Source organism: Eptatretus burgeri, chromosome 7 (assembly GCF_056783735.1).
Source record: "Eptatretus burgeri isolate ZD-2024b chromosome 7, Ebu_testis_v1, whole genome shotgun sequence".
Taxonomy (NCBI): domain Eukaryota; kingdom Metazoa; phylum Chordata; class Myxini; order Myxiniformes; family Myxinidae; genus Eptatretus; species Eptatretus burgeri.
The window spans coordinates 38,006,259-38,024,942 of NC_140967.1; the positions used below are offsets into that span (position 1 = coordinate 38,006,259).

At 42.3% G+C, this 18,684-nt stretch overlaps 2 long non-coding RNA genes across 2 annotated transcripts in view; one reads left to right on the forward strand and one right to left on the reverse strand.

Annotated features, from left to right (window-relative positions):
* Positions 1-2,043: 2,043 nt before the first annotated feature.
* LOC147023061 (uncharacterized) lies at positions 2,044-15,909 on the reverse strand. Its single transcript, XR_015059725.1, has 4 exons — positions 15,835-15,909; positions 3,324-3,421; positions 2,955-2,982; positions 2,044-2,576 (listed from the first exon to the last, which is right to left on the reverse strand). It is a non-coding gene; the product is annotated as an uncharacterized LOC147023061 (long non-coding RNA).
* A 475-nt stretch (positions 15,910-16,384) lies between these two features.
* Positions 16,385-18,684, forward strand: part of LOC147023062 (uncharacterized) — a 120,728-nt gene continuing 118,428 nt past the window's right edge. Inside the window, exons 1-2 of the long non-coding RNA XR_015059726.1 lie at positions 16,385-16,520; positions 18,412-18,556. This is a non-coding gene — a long non-coding RNA (uncharacterized LOC147023062). The remainder of the gene's footprint in view (positions 16,521-18,411; positions 18,557-18,684) is intronic.

Genomic DNA, 18,684 nt, shown 5'->3' on the forward strand with positions numbered 1-18,684 from the left:
CAAGGTCAAAGGTCAAGGTCACTTTGTCGCAAATCAGGGGAGTCGACGAAACCCTTATTTTTTGAGTAATTTTGATCGGATCGTCTTCAAACTTCATGGGAATATAGTTCATGGTCTGGCGCTCAGCTGATTAATTTTTGGTGGCGATCGGCCTTGACCTTCATGGTTAGCGCTGGAGGTTGAAAGTTTTTGACCCCAAGGTCAAATTTTGAAATCTTAGATACCATATCGAGTAATACCTCATATGAAAGCGCTTGATAAGTGCTTTCCAGATCTGTCAAAAGTTTGACGCTATGACGTCATTTGATGATGTCATGACGAAAAAACGGATTTTTCATGAAAATTTTATTTCCTCAGTTCTCATCAAAATCTCTTGATATTTCATGTACAACGGTCCTGGAGAGATACCATTAACCATACGAAAATATAAAGGTCAACGTCAAAAAGGTCAAGCATCAAGGTCAACGAAACCCTTATTTTTTGAGTAACTTTAATCGAATAAATAAGTCACTCATGTTCACATTTTGGCAAGATACTGGTCACCCTGGGGGTGACATTGGTTTTTTTTTTGTTTTGTTCCCCTGCAAACCAAAGAAATAAATACTGTATGTGGATACCAAAATATTTTTTAATTTCAACAATTTTCTGGAAGAAATGATGCACTATTTGTAAAAAGTGCAAGGGTGCCAATATTTTTGGCCACGACAGTATGTCTGTACGTGTGTCAAAATGAGTGATTACCAGGGTAAATAAATGTGAAAATTGTTTATTTCTTTTTACACTGAAATTTGCGATCGAGTTACGAAGCATTCCGATTTTATCATGGAGCTTGTCGAGTTTTTTTAATTTCTTTTGTCCACAAAATGTATTACATGATTATCACAAACAGCAAACCTGAGTGGGTTTGGCAAAAAGAGACAGGGGAATAGGCTGAGGCAACTGCTTCAATCCTTTATACATTTTTTATGACTTCACTCATCACTCAAGATTTGATCCCTCGGTACCTTGCCGTGGCATTTTCCTTTACAAACGCTTCAGAGGAGGGCAGTCTTCCACAGAGGTCAAAGCCAGCTTAGTTTTTCGGCTAATCCAAGCATTAACGAATGCAAAGCATCTACGCATGATTATACCACATTAAAATACAACTTACATGCACAGCCAACTTGCCTAATTTTATATGTGAAACATGTTCCCTTCACAGGTTTTTTTTAATTGCTTGGAAGAAAACCAGCAACTTTTCAGATATTTTGAGAGCCCCAAGCATGTTGTGCTTGCATGGAAGATATAGTCAGATTTTCAATTAGACTTTCCACCTGATCTTGAAATTACAGCTTTCATAAACATGTTTTACCCTTTGTGAATCGAATTGAAAAGGGCTTCGAAACGCCTTTCGGTAAAATCAATTTGTGAAATGCACTGAAAAATATGTTGGCCACTTGCTGGTTGTGCTTTGGACAGGAAGAAGAAAGATGATGTTGCTATGTGCTCTACGGTTAACGACGCTGTAGCATTTTGCAAAAAAAAAATTCTCGGACACAGATCTGCATCTAGAACTTCACCAAAATCTAATTAACTCATCCTTGTCATACACACACTCTGTCCACCAATCTTTCCACAACTTTTTGAGATATCCTGCACACAGGGAAACAGATGGGGCAAAAACAAACTCTGTCCACCTTCAATGGCAGATGTAATGAAGAAATGATGCTACTATTGCTACTGTTGCTCATAGATGTAAGACTATCACTGGTCCTTGCAGCTTGATCCAAAACATGAAAACAACATCTAGACTAAGTGACACCAACCAATTAATTCCATCCGTCCGTCATGCCTGGTGTTGACTTAATGGTTAGGGTGGTGGGCTTGGGATCCTAGAATCCTGAGTTCAAATCCCACTCGGCTGTTGAATTAATACCAGGTGGGGTTGACTCTACCTGTCATCCTTCCGAGGTCGACAAAAATGAGTGCCAGCATGCTGGTATACTGTGTTGGAGTGGCGACCCGTCCAAGATTGTGTCCAATCGCCCAGGAGAACACCTTGTGCAGAGTGTGGTCCCAATGGATGGGATGGATGGATCCATCCATTGGGACCATACTCTGTGCAGAGCATTGGTGCTGCCTAAGCAGTCTCCTGGGCTATTGGGCACAATCCTGGATGGGTCGCCACTTCGACTCACGATACCAGCAAGCTGGTACTCATTTTGCCAACCTCACATGGATTACAGGCAGAGTCAACCCCACCTGGTATTAATTCAACGGAAAGGAGGACTTGAACTCAGGATCCTTGAATCCCAAGCCCACCACACTAACCATTAAGCCAGCACCAGGCATACCAACCAATTATAAGAGCAGAACTGGCAAAGTTACTTCCTTTGACCTCAGTCAGCACATCCAGTTCATTACATTGGTGCCCATTACATCGGGACACAGTAAAACACACTGTGGCCAACTCCAGCTTGGCGATTGTATCAATTGGTAATCCAATATCATGGCAATTGTATCGGTTGGTAATCTGTCACCATGTCTGCTCTATTGGTGCAGAAGAAACAGATGTCTTCTTACTCGACTTTGTGGTTCTGTAATTATAATTGAGTGGCATCAAAGCATTAAATCATCTTTCTCGACTGCAGCGACCTTTGATTAAACACGTGCATGTTGCTGTATAAATGCTTTAAGAACAACATGTACACAATCTGAAAAATAATTAATTTGCATATTTGCTACAAGTTGATCTTCAATTAATTACAAGTTGACATTGAAGGGACAATGTTGGAGAAATTGTGAGGGACAGTTAGATGTTAAGATCGAGAGAGGACGATTTTTATCATTGGACATGAAGAAGTAATTGAAGCAACCTAACATATTGACTTGAACTTGCTCTGTAATACAAGATAGCACAATCTACTTTGAAATTAGTTGCCTAAAGCTGTTTCAATTTTAGTCACAATTCGTACCTGTCACAATACCTGGGATCCATGGTTACTGCAACAGAAGGGGGAGAAAAAAAAAGTGAGGGGAACATTCATGAGATTCATGGAAATTTGGAAATCCAGGAAGTACAACAAGCACAGCACTATTTGGATGTGAATCCTGCAAAACCATCAAAGGAATGGCACATAAGCTGCAGTCTTTTATCTCCAGCAGCCAGAAGAAAATCCTGAGAATGTTCTGACAGACATGGCTATTAAAAAGGAGGTGGAAAGACTAACAGGGAGGAAAAAGCATCATAAAAAAAGAGATCAAAATTTGGAGGTGGAGATGAATCAGGCATGTGCTACACATGGAGGATGAAAACGTACTGAAAAGGGCAATATGCTGAGCACCTGATGGGAAGAGAAGGGTTGGACGGCCAAGAGAGACCTGGCGACGTACTGTTGAGAAGGAAATGAAAGAGTTGGAGGTCACGTGGAGAGAAATCGCACTGTGGGCCCAGGACAGACGGAAGTGGTGAGAGTTCATTAGAAGCTCCATATGCCAGGCAGCATGATTAGATAATAAGCAAGTACCTAAACAAAAATGCATGTTTATTAGCTGTAGCCAAAAAACATATTAGAGCAGGTTTGAAACAAACTCGTTTGGAAAGCATTAAATGATAAAAACAGTTGTTGACTGCATGGTTTTGATTCGATTAAACCAGTTTGATTTCACTGTTCAAAGTAGGATACTGCCTTATCCAGGATACACAAAGTCATTTATCTTCAAAAGCATGGACCTTGATAAAGCAATAAGACTAGTACAGACCAGCTGAAACCAATTTGAATCAAAGTGAAATAATTTTGCATCGAACAAAACCAGTGTGGAGAGGATAAATGAAAGTGGTTGATGCCGGATTGAAATTTAGTGCACACAAATTAAATTATTTTGAAATCAAGTCAATTTGAGAAGAGTTTTAAGTTTTTTTGCAATTGACAGCAGATAAAGTGCGACTGATTTGAACTCTGTTTAAGTATTTAATTATGTTTTTTCCTTCCCTCCCTTCCCCTGTCCTCCAACACCCCACCCCCCTCAAAGCATGATCTGTAGCAGTTCAGAGATCAACCAAAAATGAAGAAAATGCATAAACTGTGGATGCATCCAGATTTCATGACAATCTTCCTTTTATGTTCAGCACAGGCACTTCTTACCTTTATTGCAACACAAAGTCATTTATCAGTCAGTTCATCAGTTATTTAAGGAACCACATTTTTCATTGTTGAATGTCGACAAAGAGATTATTTCTGCCTCTGCAAACTGCCTAATAACTTCCCAAGTGGCTTGACCACGTGTGGGTCGGGCAATTCCCCTGGCAGCTTGAATGTGGAATACCTCCATTTCTTTATTGCAACGATTTTTCACACATTTGTCTACCTGAATGTGGGAATCATCAGAAAACACTGCATCATCATCAGGAGAAGATAACCAGGGAATTCTTCCCATCATGCAGCGTTCGAAGAAAAAAAAATTCCCCTTCAATTTCCTTTCTGAGATTTCTTGCACAACAGCTTATTGGTTATGGGAAATTAGGTCATGCAAAGCATTTTTAAATGCCCACTCGACCTGCTGTCAGGCAAAACACTTGTGTATAATTATGTAGGTCAGAGGTTTTCTATATGACCCAACAAGGAAACCAAAACTGAAAATTTCTATATAGCTGATCACCTCTTAATGACAACACCTCGGTTGATGTGGGATAAAAACAGCTGTTCCGCACAAAGAATGGGCAAAGGGAAAAAGTTACCGTCAGTTAAAAAAAAGACAACGAAGGGATAAGATGATTATTTTAATGATTTAGCATATTAAATTAAGTGAATCAGAGGTCAATTAGGCAAAAAAATACATTTTGTGAATCTATACCATAAGAGAGCCGTTTGTCTGTGTGTTTGGCTGTCTGGCTGTATGTGTGTCGCTGTTTTTCTCACAGATGTCTGAACGGATCTTCGTCAAACTTTCAGAAGTTCATCAGTGAGTGCTTTGTTTAGGAAAAAAGTAGGATTAAAAAAATTGCTCTATTGTGCCTGTCTTTTCATGAAAGGTAACATTACATAATCCTCGATCCCATTCCTTGGTGTAAGGAAGTGTTTCACAGCCGGGCAATGCCGGATATTCCAGCTAGTGCACAATAAAAAGCATTAAAACAAGCAAAAATGCAGTCAAAGTTTTAAAAGGTACCATAGATGGCGATTAGCTTTGCTTAGGGCTTTGTGGAATGGCTGGTGGAGGAGCTAAATGGAATGGAAACTGTTTAGTGATATGAAGCAAAGAGTGGCTGTGAATGGGAGATTGTAAGTAATGGGCTACTTCATGGATCACGATTAGGGCCATTACTCTATTGGCAGGACTGGTATGTAACCCACATCAATTTACTAAATTAATTCCGGGGTTAGCTGGACGAAGCTATGAGGAGTAGCTGAAGGAGACAGGATTTTATACATTGAAAAGGAGGCGGTCACAAGGGGATCTGGTGGAGATATTTAAAATAATGAGTGGTATAGACAAGATACTGTATGCGCAATGCTGCGAATAGAGTTTTCAGCAGAATGAACAATGTTTGGACCAGGGTCCATAGCCTAATGAGAAAGAACAAAAGAGTTAAGCCAATTTAATGTTCAAGGAAAAAAACAACATATGAATGAAGAAGGCTCCCAGGTACAACACAAAAAAATGTGTAAAATAATAAGAGTACCTATGCAGAATAAGACTAATTCTGAAGTCATCCCTCTCCAAGAAACAAAAACCAAAGCTGAAAAGCAACTTGCAGTGCCAGTATTCCAATATAGCTATGCAATAATAAACTGGCCACAATTGGAGATCAACATTTTAGACACCAAAACAAGGAAAAGTCTAACTATTCACAAGATATTCTACAAATACCAATGCATACTGAGGTTGTACTTACCCAGACGATAAATAGGAGGTGGTCTGATGGAGCTTAACCAAGTGAACAGAACATCATGTGTCGGACTAGCGGAGTATGCGAAAAGCCCAACAAACTATGAGATGACATTTGTACACGAACAAGAAAACAACAGACCAGAAAAGGGATCCTTAATCCATTTAGCAACAAACTTCTCAAAACAGGTGCAAATGATGGATATGACACAGGAAAATGAATCAGAAACAAACACAGCCCCAAAGAAAAAAACAGGAAAATTACCCAAAAAAAAATCAGCAGATATACTCTGACAAATGGGAGAAATTATTTATTTTATTTTTATACCTTGTCGAGGCTCGTATGAGAGCGAACACACAGCAAGGGGGAGAGGGGGATGAGTCAAGAGGGGCGGGTGAGGGGAGGACAAAACATTTGAGAAAAGAGACATTAGAAGATCTGTGGAAGGGAGAGGGATGGGGCAGGGAACATGGGGTAAACAAAATGGACACCACAGGGACTTTCAGGAAGGAAAGCAGGGAATTTGAAGGAAGTGTGTTTGGGATGGATTAACGGGGGTAGAAAAGATCTTGGTTTTGGATGGGGAATGATAAGAGATGGTGGTGAACTGCTGTTTTGAAGGCCTGGAGAGAAGAATGGTATTGAAGAGAGTGTGGGAATTCATTTCAAAGGTGGGGAAAAAAGAGGAATGAAAGAGTGAAGGTGAGCAGTGATTCATGATTTTGGTAGTTTTACCAGAAGGGGGTTCCTGGCAGACCTTGAGCACCTGGGAAGGGACATATCCCAGACAGAGCGGGGGGGGGGACACTGGAGAGGAGATGGTAGAAGACAGAAAGACCACCGACCTGTCTGCGGTGACAGAGTGAGAGGCCCAAAGACTCAGCCTCACTGCGGGAGATACCAATGATCATAAATGCCTTGGTTTCCACAGCGTGAAACTGAGAAAAAATGAGAGGCAGGAGCACCAGCTCAGAGAGGAGAGCAGTACTCCATCAGGCTGTGGATGAAAGCTTTGTTTGTGGTCAGGAGCTCAGGTTAGCAGAGGAAGGTCTTTGCACAATGGAGGATTCCCAGTCAGCGACTGGCTTTGGAGGCCAGGTTGGAAACGTGGCTTTCCGAGGAAAGATCATGGCAGATAGTGAGACCAAGAAGCTTGAATGAAAGGAACTCTTCCAGAAGATTGTTGAAAACATCGATGGGGGAGGGTTGTAAATGGTCATTTCGGAGAGACATAATGAGAGTGTGAGATTTGTCTGGATTGAAAGACATGTTCCATGTGTTGACCCAGTTTGTGATTTTATCCAAATCTGTAGAGAGCGAAGAAGCTGCTGCTTGCTGGTCCGAGGGATGAGAGATGGTATGGCAGAGGTTGGAGTCAGCAGCAAAGAGATAAAGAGGATTTTCCAGAGAGTCGGAGAGATCATTGATGAAAGTCAGAAAAAGAACAGGGCCCAGAATGCTGCCTTGAGGAACTCCAGCCTGGACAGGAAGAGGGGATGAGAGAACTCCATTTAGGGCCACACTTTGGATGCGACAGGAGAGGAAGTCTGCGAGCCATGAGTGGAGATGGCCTTGGATACCATGGGAAGAGAGTTTGGTGAGCAGGGCATGGTGCCAGACCATGTCAAAAGTACACGATATGTCTCGGGATATGGCTCTGATTTCATGTCTGGCATTGAGTACCTCCATCTATTATTGGGTGAGCAGAAGCAGCATATCTAAACTTGGTTGGGATACAACTTGAGAATGCCAAAAGAGCAGGAAGATTATTAAAAAGTGCTTGACAGGACAGGGATCGACAAGGAAGACAAGGAAGGCCCAAGACCAAGGACATTACACTGATGCCTTTAAGAAAATGGTGGTGTAATGTAACCAAGTTTGAATGTAAAACGTATATTCATGTTTTGCTTCATGCATATTTATGCTCCGCCCATGTCTTTCCTCATGCATGTTTATGCACCACCCATGAGTCACGTCATTTATGTGACAACGGGCAAGAGCGACTCTTTCCTAGACTGGCAGGGCATCCGCATGTATTTGGAAAAGGCACGGTTTTTACCGACGCACTTGGGAATGTTTAAAGTAAAGGAAAATTGAATTCAACCTCTGCAAGTGTTCATGAAACTACCTGGAGCATTCTTGTTCAAGAATAGGGACACGTAGGCCGTTCCAGGAAAGTAAAAACCCGACTCCAAACTCATCTCACTGCTGGGAGGAAGAATAGCCTGTGATGTCGACCTCGCTTCACACACGGTCTGTCACTGGCTCCCGTGGTTCGTCGACAGCAGCCATGTCAAGATCGCTTCACACATGGTCTGTCGCTGGCTCTCAGGTTTCGTCAAACTCTTCCAGGTCTCGGCACGAATGCCGGAGAAACAGTGCACGTTGTCCCGTGTGGGGAATCCTGTGAAAGCGAGCGCTCGTTGCGATGTGCAGAGTGACTTCATGGCTGCACGGATCGGCCGTCGGAGGGGACATCGTTATCGCCCAAAGGGATGAATGGGCGTGCCATAAACCGCCACCATGGCACTGCAGAAAAAAAAGAGCCTCGTTTCCAAGTACACAGCCCAGTAATTAGGCAAAGGAAGCACTAGTTAGTGGAACGTGTTAGTTTAGTTAGACCGGCTTCATGGGGACATGGGTTGTTCCTCATGGAGCCCGTGGAATGGGTTAGTTAGAGGGATTTTTGGATAGATTTAGGAATTGGATTTTGGAAGAGACAGACAGACATGGAATGTGTAGTGGGGACAAAGCTTAGATACGTAGATTAAAAGGAACGTGCATTAGAATAAGGGACGACGAGGGAGCACGAGATAGTTAGGGGATTTAGTTAGGAGAATGGCAGGTTGGAGTGCAAGAGTGTGAATTGAAAAGTGAAAAATATACACAAGGAGTGAATGTGGGACAGCGGGCCCAAGTGTGTATGTATGGCGTAAATGTGGAATGCATGGTGCGAATGAATGGTTGGGGAGAGGAGTGATTCCCACCCAAGGGACCCCGGGGTCAGTTTAATGTTAGTTAGTGGGTTAGTCAAATTTACAAAATGCAGATCGTTTTGTTGTTGGTGTGGAGTGAAGGCCCGATACCCATTTGGAGGGGTGCAGTAGTGAAATTGACCGGCTGGGAGCGTGGCTTGGGAAGGTGAGTAGTGGGCACCCTGGGCACCGAAGTAGTCGGCCAGAGTAGGCCAAGGGTCCAAGGGACCGGGATAGTGCACTGGGCACGGGTGACCCGCGGATCAGGACACGGAGCACCAAAGATGCCACGTGGATATGGAAGGGGGGAAATGCCAGGAAGGGCAACCCCCCTTGTTCATGGGGAGCAGGTAGGCTCAGAGACAGCCTCAGGGCCTGGGGGTGCCATGGTAGAGTTCGGCAGAGGGGAAGTCCCTGCTAGTTGAGCCACGCTGTCCAGCCACGAAATTGTGCAAGGGCACAAGTGAAAATTTGAGGGCTAGGCCCAAATTTATAATGGACACCAACACAAGCAATGGGAATCACGGTTTTTAGAACCTATAGTTTAAAGTGACAGGCGTTTTGGAAAGCCCCGGGGTAGTTTAAAGTGCAATAAATGATAGGGTATTTAGGGAATGTACCCCTTCGCACCATCAATCCCTTCGCTCTCAGTAGGCCACTGGATCCACCTTGGTGAGATGACTGCTGAAATATCAGGAAGCTAGAGTCCCTTTATAGAGAGAGTAGCGACAAAGAGGGTCCGGAAAAATCTAGTCACGTGATTGCGTGGAGCCATTTTGAGTCCATCGCGGACAGGATCGGATGCATGGCGGTCAGCGTTTTAACGTTCCCGCTGTACGCAGCGTTCTCATTCGTGTTTTACATCGATTTTACGACAAAATGACAGGTTGTTGCACCTTTGGGTGCACAACTAGAACGGAGAAGGGATTCAAGATGTATAGATTTCCATCAGATGCTAAAAGACGGAAAATCTGGGAGGACAGTGTCAGTCGTGTTGGATGGAAAGCAACTTCTTGGTCAGTTCTCTGCCAGGTCAGTGTGATGGTGGTCGGTCCCATATGCGTATATTTTTGTGCTGCGAGTGAGACTGGCCTTTGGTTTGGCTTTCCAGGCTTGTTATCCATTGCTCGTGGATTAATTAGCACTTGAAGGGGAAGGCATCTTTATTAAAATTAAGTTTGAGTTTGAGTTAGAGTCTTCGAGCTAGATCAATTAATATAGGGTCGAGATCATGTCTCCAAAGTCAGACTCAAAGTCAAAACAAAGACGAATGAACGGAGAACGGATCTGGGCTAACTCGGCCCATGGGCTAACACGGCCCTTCACAATGGTCTCTGAGACCTTCGTAAAACAAATAATAAAATAAGTTTTTTTTTGTACTTTCACATGGAAGATATGATTATTGTCATTCAAATTTTCAGTGATGCTTCAGAAAGAATTTGCGAGAAACCAATTCATGCCAGTTATACAGTTGTATGCCACAACTGAGAAAGAGGGGGGGGGTATGCATTGAATGTATGTATTTGTCTCTGTTGATTTGAATGGGTGAGGACATTAACTTGTGCGTGTGTGTGTGTGTGTGTGTGTGTGTGTGTGTGTGTGTGTGTGTGTGTGTGTGTGTGTGTGTGTGTGTGTGTGTGTGTGTGTGTGAATGAGGGGGCCGGGTGGGGTGGGCTAAATATATGATTGGCAACATGCAGCAAAGTTTAGATTAATAATTTAAATACTAAAATTAAACAAACACAAATATATACCCACACACGATAAACAAGGTCAAACAACTGCAGAAATACAAAGATAACTCTTAACATTGTATTGTACATGTACATGTATAAGCAGGGAGGTGAGAGTTCGAGTCTCACTCTCCTTCTTTGTCATTGTTCTAAATGTCTGTGACTGTTAAATCACAAACAGCTCTGTGAATTTCTTCTTTATCATATGGCTCTTAGTTGTCATAAATCTTCTATTTTGTCATCTTCACATAATTTGTTCATTATCAACATGGAAAAGACCATTCCCATCTCTCATACATAGAGAACATCATGAAATACACGGTTCAATGCACTCGCGCCATACGGTGGCTCTGCACGTGCACCGCACTGAATGGACTCAAAATGGCGTCAAATCATTCGTTGTCGCTACTCTCTCTATAAAGGGACTCTAGAGGAAGCCATTCTGAGGCTTCATTGGGCCTCGAGGCAGGATGCGAGTCTCTCCCTATTCCCCTCCAAAATAGGAACGTAGGGGTTGGGAGTAGGCTAGGTTGACAGGATAGGTTAGCCGGACAAGGACAATGAAGTGGGTTAGAGAGACGGAAGTGTAAAGATAAAATAAAATAAATAAAAAGGGGCTAAATTTGGTTTTCTTGTTGCAAATTAAGGGAGTGGGTATGGACAGAGTCAGGCAAAGGCGATAGGTTGGGGGGAGACAGTAGGTTAGGTCCGAGCCCGCCTTCGGAGCGGCCGGCACCACCGCACTCCCTCCACAAACCTGATGGAACCATACCAGAGGCTGGCCAGCTTCACATGCGGCCTGTTTGTGCTACGGCAGCCTGTTCTGCGTTTGCCTTGCATGGCCTTGTTCGCCTGCCTCTGCCATACCCCATGCCTGTTACCCTTGTTTGCGTTGCCCCTGTGTCACCAACTCATCCATGTGCGCCAGGATCATCGCCAAGTGTGTTTTGAAAGGACTGCCCTGCAGGCAGCCACACCACAGGGACTGCATTGAGCAGCCCATGCGTTCATTTTGTGTGTTTTGCATCCGCTGCATCATCCATCCAGGTCATTTCAGGGAGGAGCCAAGGACTGCATTGGGCAGCCGGCTTCCTCCTTGTTCTTGCACAAGGGAGCCAAAGACTGCATTGGGCAGCCTGGCTACCCCCATCAAATGGCCTGTGGGGTGGCATATGGCATGCCGGGTTAGGGTGAGTTGCCTCCAGCAGCTGAAAACTGAAAGAAAAAAAAAAAGGAATGTTCAGTGACCAAAAGAGGGACCTTGTGAACAGGCCCTGAAGACATCTGACCTTAAGCTGCGGAGCACTCACCCTCACATAACTGTTGACATTGCTATGCCTTTTCTTCCCCACAGATGCCAGGTCCAGGGCCATGGTTAGTGAAAAATATTAGGTAAGGTTGTAAATAAGTTCTGACCCCACCTGCATGTTTGTAGTAGCGCCGGCAATTTATTTAAGTCGTCCGTACGAGTCAGTGTGAGTTTGTTTAGTTAGTTACGCAGCGCATTAGGTTATTTATTTTTGGGACATGTGTAAAAAAAAATGTCGCACTCAGGGATCCGAAGGTAAATCGTATTAGGGGAGAACTTACACATGCTGGTCATACGAAAATTTGATGACTCGGGACGAGTCTGAAAAAGGGGAGGGGGTAGTGTAACGAATTTGGAAAACTATCGCACACAACATTCAGGTCCTATAGATGAGTTATATCGGTAAGTATGTGTTTTATAGATAGCTCCCATCGCTTGTCTAATGGGTAAATAAATGGAAATGCGCTGTGAAGGTATTTTACGTCAGGTTTTCGGTTCGTTTACTTCTACACCTCCATTGACGCCAGCCACACCTTCACCTCGTTCTGCCCGACCCCATTATCCTGATGCGTCCGGCCACGTACGAGGGCAGAGTTAAAGGAGGAGCATCGCGATGGCGCTCGACCAATCGGGATACATCGAGTGGCGTGACCGTCGCTCAGCTAATCGGACTTCCCCGACCGTGGGAGGGGCAGTCCGAGTGATGTCACCCTGCTGCCTGGCCAATCGAAGGGCTTGCCACCCGTTTTGGCCAGTGAGAGTGACTGCGAGGATGTGCGCGCCAAAAACAGGCCAGTGAGAGCGACGGCGAGCGTTATGTGCACCAAAACTGGCCAGTGACAGGGCGACGAGGGATTCTGCGCACAAGGCCGTCCGGTGTGGAGAAACGGGGAGGGCGGAGACACCCCTCCCCCCCACCCCTCCGTGGGGGACAACAAAATAAAAGCGCAGACAGCTGGTCTGAAAGAAAGAGAAGAGATTTCTCCACCGTCCTCATCATCAGTCCTGGTCCTCGTCTGCCTCCGCCACCTCCTCCCCCGAATGATCGCGAGCTTGAGCGATCACCTCGACTCACCTCAACTGGGTTCGGCTGCGCTAGTCCATCCTTGGGTGACCGGAGCTCCGGGAAAGAGTGGCCGCCAGCCGCGCACTCGCTGCCAGGTAGCCCGCCAGCTACCCTGATCTTCAGCCCGACTGTCCTCCGGGCTGGAGATCCAAATAAAGACCAATTGGTCCGATTCTTTGGGTGTGTGTGCGTGTGTGTGTTTGTGGCGCCAGTCTGGTAAGTAGTAAAACTGTTTAAGTGTTTTTGCTTGTATATATTTGTATTTTCATTTATATTATTTGGTTTAGGTCTACCCTTACATGCTTCCCTAGTTCCCCCCATTATTCAATAAATATCCCCATTTGTTCAATGTTTCAGCTCGTTCGTGTCCATTCTTTCATTGGTTCGACATGATGCGTGATTGAGAATTAGTTCGGCCGTTCGGGCCAGTAAATTGTCATTTGGTCCGGCGTGACTTTGGTAATTCCGCTCGGTTACGCCAGATCCGAGTCGGCGATCGCGACTCGATTTTGGCAAAGTCGGCTGAGGGTGAATTTCCCCGGGAGATTCCCGCGCGTGGATACTTAGGTATATAGAAATTTGGCTATTCGCCCTATTCCACGCGGGTGACCTGTTGGTGATCTTCGGTCCGATAGAGGACCCGTTGGCCCCAGACTTATCCGGGGCGACGACCTATACATTCCGGGCGATCGGTCGGGCCGACTTGTAGCTCCATCTAGCAGTCGTGCTCGTGGCCGACGTCCGGCCCCGCAACAATATTAACCCCCAAAGCATGCACAGGCAGGGTCCAATGGATCTGATTGATTTTTTGATGTGCTACAACTTTTTTAGTTTAATTTATATGTGCACACCCTTTCATGCATTCCTCAAGTCAAATTTTTACTTTTGTGGTAAAAATTTTTGGACATCGCTCCTTCCCAATTCCATATCCAGGGGATACATGACGTCATCGCCAGGCACTGAAGGAAGGGAGTACTCAGTTTTTACTCCGTTGGCTTTCTTGCTTTTTTCTTGTTTGTTTGTTCGTTCAGATGATATCTTAGGAATCCTTTGAGCTCGGAAGCAGAAATTTGGGGACAAAAGTTAAGATGTGCTTTGGCAAAAACGATTTTTTCCCTTTGATGAATTACTTAATTATTATCGATTTATTAATTCCTTATATATTTTGTTTCTCATCTTGGCAATATCTCAAGCACCTTTTGAGCTAGGAAGCTGATATTTGGACGTGACAGTGACCAAGTGATTTGGCTATAAAGGGCATTTTTGGCTACAAAGGGTATCAATTGATCGATTAATTATTCAATTTTTTCAATGAATGACTTAATTTTCGAAAAGTTACAGTCAGATGAAACAGTGGTGGTTTTGGGTGTGCTATTTGGCAATTGATTGAGAAATCAATGATTTTAATTACGCAATTAATCAATGAAGCAATCAATTTATTGCACATCACTCCACCCCAAATCCATCTCCATGTGCTGCATGGCGAGTAAGTACCATTTGTACACATTTACCTCAGAAGTACATTTGTTCATATTCACCTCAGAAGTACATTTATACACACTAGCCGAAACCCCGTCACAGACGGATTCCGTTCATTCAACCACCCTCACCAGCTCACCCACACTTGAGGGACATGGACTGGACAGGGTGTGCTTGCCCCCGCCTACTCATCCCCCGCCCCTGCCCCATTCCCCCCCCCCCGCCTTCAATTTGCTTACCCCCGCCCAAAAATTTAATTACCCCGGCCCGCCTCTTCACTCCCCGCCTCTTCACTCCTCGCCCCCCCTCCCCGTCTCAACGAAAAGTGTTTATTCTGCTTCAGAGTTGAAAGTTGACTATTGGCACTATGTGCGATGCACTCTTACAGGTACGAAGTTTCTTTCAGTCCAGGTCACAGTACCGAGAAAAACGTGACGCGACCGCTAGGAGGAGCACAAAATTGGTCCTTCACTATTAATATATAGATAAACTAAGTATCATTTGTACACATTTACCTCAGACGTACATTTATACACACAAACTATAAAGTATCATTTGTACATATTCGCCTCAGAAGTACATTTGTACACATAAACCAAGTATCATTTGTACATATTCACCTCAGAAGTACATTTGTACACTCAAACTAAGTATCATTTGTACATATTTACCTCAGAAGTACATGTGTACACACAAACTAAGTATCATTTGTACACATTTACCTCAGAAGTACATGTGTACACGCAAGCTAAGTATCATTTGTACATATTTACCTCAGAAGTACATTTGTACACACAAACTAAGTATCATTTGTACATATTTACCTCAGAAGTACATTTGTACACACAAACTAAGTATCATTTGTACATATTTACCTCAGAAGTACATTTGTACATACAAACTAAGTATCATTTGTACATATTTACCTCAGAAGTACATTTGTACACACAAAGCAAGTATCATTTGTACACATTTACCTCAGAAGTACATGTGTACACACAAGCTAAGTATCATTTGTACATATTTACCTCAGAAGTACATTTGTACACACAAACTAAGTATCATTTGTACATATTTACCTCAGAAGTACATTTGTACACACAAACTATAAAGTATCATTTGTACACATTTACCTCAGAAGTACATTTGTACACACAAACTATGAAGTATCATTTGTACACATTTACCTCAGAAGTACATTTGTACACACAAACTATAAAGTATCATTTGTACACATTTACCTCAGAAGTACATTTGTACACACAAACTATAAAGTATCATTTGTACACATTTACCTCAGAAGTACATTTGTACACACAAACTATAAAGTATCATTTGTACACATTTACCTCAGAAGTACATTTGTACACACAAACTATAAAGTATCATTTGTACACATTTACCTCAGAAGTACACCGCTCCTCAATTCCGTCTCCACGTGCTGCCAGCGCCCCCGGCAATGTGGCGTCCTGGAGGATTTGCTATTTATTTATTTATTTGGCATGGGGGGGGGCGGTGTAGTTTGAATGTACCTCTACTTGTTATTTATTCCGTTCAATTTTAACAGGAATAATTTATTTACATTTAATGAAAACGCTACCCCAAGACTGCATGGTTCGGCTCCAAGGGACCCGTGGTTGCATTTTGCATTTTGCATCCTTCGTAATTTGCACGAGACAATTCCATTCAAGGTTCCTCTCAGGGTCATGTCCTCAGTCATTTGTGATGTAGTCAAGTTATTTTGAAAGCTTCTGTGTGTTTTCTCCATCTTGTTTTCTCACGTGCTTCTTGAATTTTTTTTTTCTTCTCAACTTCGTGTTTATTTTGCGATCTTTCAAATCAGATCAGCGATTCGGTTTCTTTGACAAAGATAAGTATTTTCAATTTTACTTCATATGATTTTCTAATTTTCGAAAACCAAACACTGAATATGATTTTTCGGATTTGATGATCTGTCAGGTGGTCGACCTTTTGAGAGCGTTGTGCAAAGCTTTGTTCCACTTTATTCATCGACATTGTTTTTGTGATTTCTTATTGGTATTTTCCCATTTTAAAATCATTTACCACCGTGTTTCTCCCTTTGATGAAGGTTAGTTTCTTTTCAGTCTCATTATTTCCTAACTTGTGAGCTTTTACGAGGTTTATATTCATGTGCTTTTTACTGCGTTTGTTCGGCCCTGCAGGCAGGACGGCCGATTTTCCGTTCGGTTTGGTCGGTTTTCCGTAGGTTTATTTATTTTATCAATAAAACATATAATCAATACGTATTTAGTCATTGCAATTACGTTCAGCAAATCGAATGGTTTTGGTCTCCATGTGAAGATGGTTGGACGTAGGAGAAACTTCTCAAAGGTTGATGTGATGTCATGTTGGCATATGAGACGTCTCAAATGATTGAAATGTTAGAAATTCGGGAATGCAGGCTTATATATGAATTATTTTTCCCCAGTATTCCCCAGTATTTTACTTTGTTTATTTAATTTCCTGATCTACTGAGAGTCAAAATGAAATTGCTCCTTGAGCAAGCAATTGCCGGAATAACTTTGTCATATCTCCATGATCTCTGAAAAAACAAAAACCTGGAAATCAATTTGGTCCTTATAAGTCGATAGTGCTACTGTTTAATGAGTTATAGCACTTAGTTTGGTCATGATCATAACTTGGAAGTCAATCGGACTTGAAATGGCGTTTTTATCGCAATTTCAAAGTTTTGACCCCTGACACCCCTCCCTGACATTCGACCCCCCCCCCCCCGAGCGCTAAGAAGGGTGTTGGTGTGACACCCCAACGAGACATATGGTTGGATGCAGTATTGGAAGATGCACATTTTGGATTTGGTTTGAAGTCGATACGACCATTTTAGCGGACGTTATTGCGAAAATAAGAATTTCCGTTTTTCAGTGACCTTGACCTTGACCTTTGACCTAGATTCACCAAAAACGTCGTGTCTAAGTTGGACCATGGCCGACGTCTGTACCCAGTTTTGTCATCATCGCTGAAACGGTGTGGCTGCTACAGGGTAAACAGACACACAGAATGACACACAACCGACCAACATAATTGCCTAAGTCCGAAGGATTCCGGCAATTAAAAATCAGTGAATCGACATTTTCTGACCAACAATTTTTTTTTGTTGAGCACTCCAATACTAGCTGGAACTTTGTATAGAAAAATAAAATAAAACAATATGAACAATATAAATAAACAAACACTCTGTTTTGGTTTTCTTCAAATATCAAGATCAAAAAGAATTTTTTTTTTTGCAAATATCATCCATGAGCCTAAACATTGTGTATATATATATATATATATATATATATATATATATATATATATATATATATATATATATATATATATATATATATATATATACAATGTTTGTATATTATATATACAATGTATATATATACAATGTTTGTATATTATATATACAATGTATATATATATACAATTTGTATATATATATATACAATGTATATATATATACAATTGTATATACATATATACAATTATTGTTATGCATATATATATATATATATATATATATATATATATATATATATATATATATATATATATATATATATGCATAACAATAATAAAAATAGAAACTAGAATGGCGAGCAAAACTGCGAGCAGTGATAAAGGCTTCCAGGTCTGACATTGTTAGAATATCACAATTTATGTCTGAAATCAAGAACTCTATCATTTGATACATATGTATGGATTCCAAGAAGCGTTGTGATTATTTAAAATGGTTTTCCTTCCATCTAAGATGTCTGCCATATCACATGACTGATGACATGATTCACAAAATGCTTTCCACATAGGTACTCAATCATAACTGTGAAGTTTCGGATTGATCCATTGAGCGGTTCTGAAGAAGATATGAAAAATTTTTTTTGCTTAAATTCAAGATGGCGGCTGAACCACGTGACTGATGATGCCATAGTTTGCAAATATTTGTTTTCCCATAGGTAGTTGATCAGACACATGAAGTTTCAGATTGACCCATGGAGCGGTTCTGGCAATATAGATTTTCAAATATTTTTTCCTTCAATCCAAGATGGCCATCATACCATGTGATTGATGATGTCATCGTTCAGAAAAAAAATCCTGATGGTGAGTTTGATCACATGTATGAAATTTCGCATTGATCCTTTTAGCAGTTCTGGAGAAACAGATGTTTAAAGATTTTCCTTAAATCCAAGATGGCAGCCAACCCACGTGACTGATGACATCATAGTTTG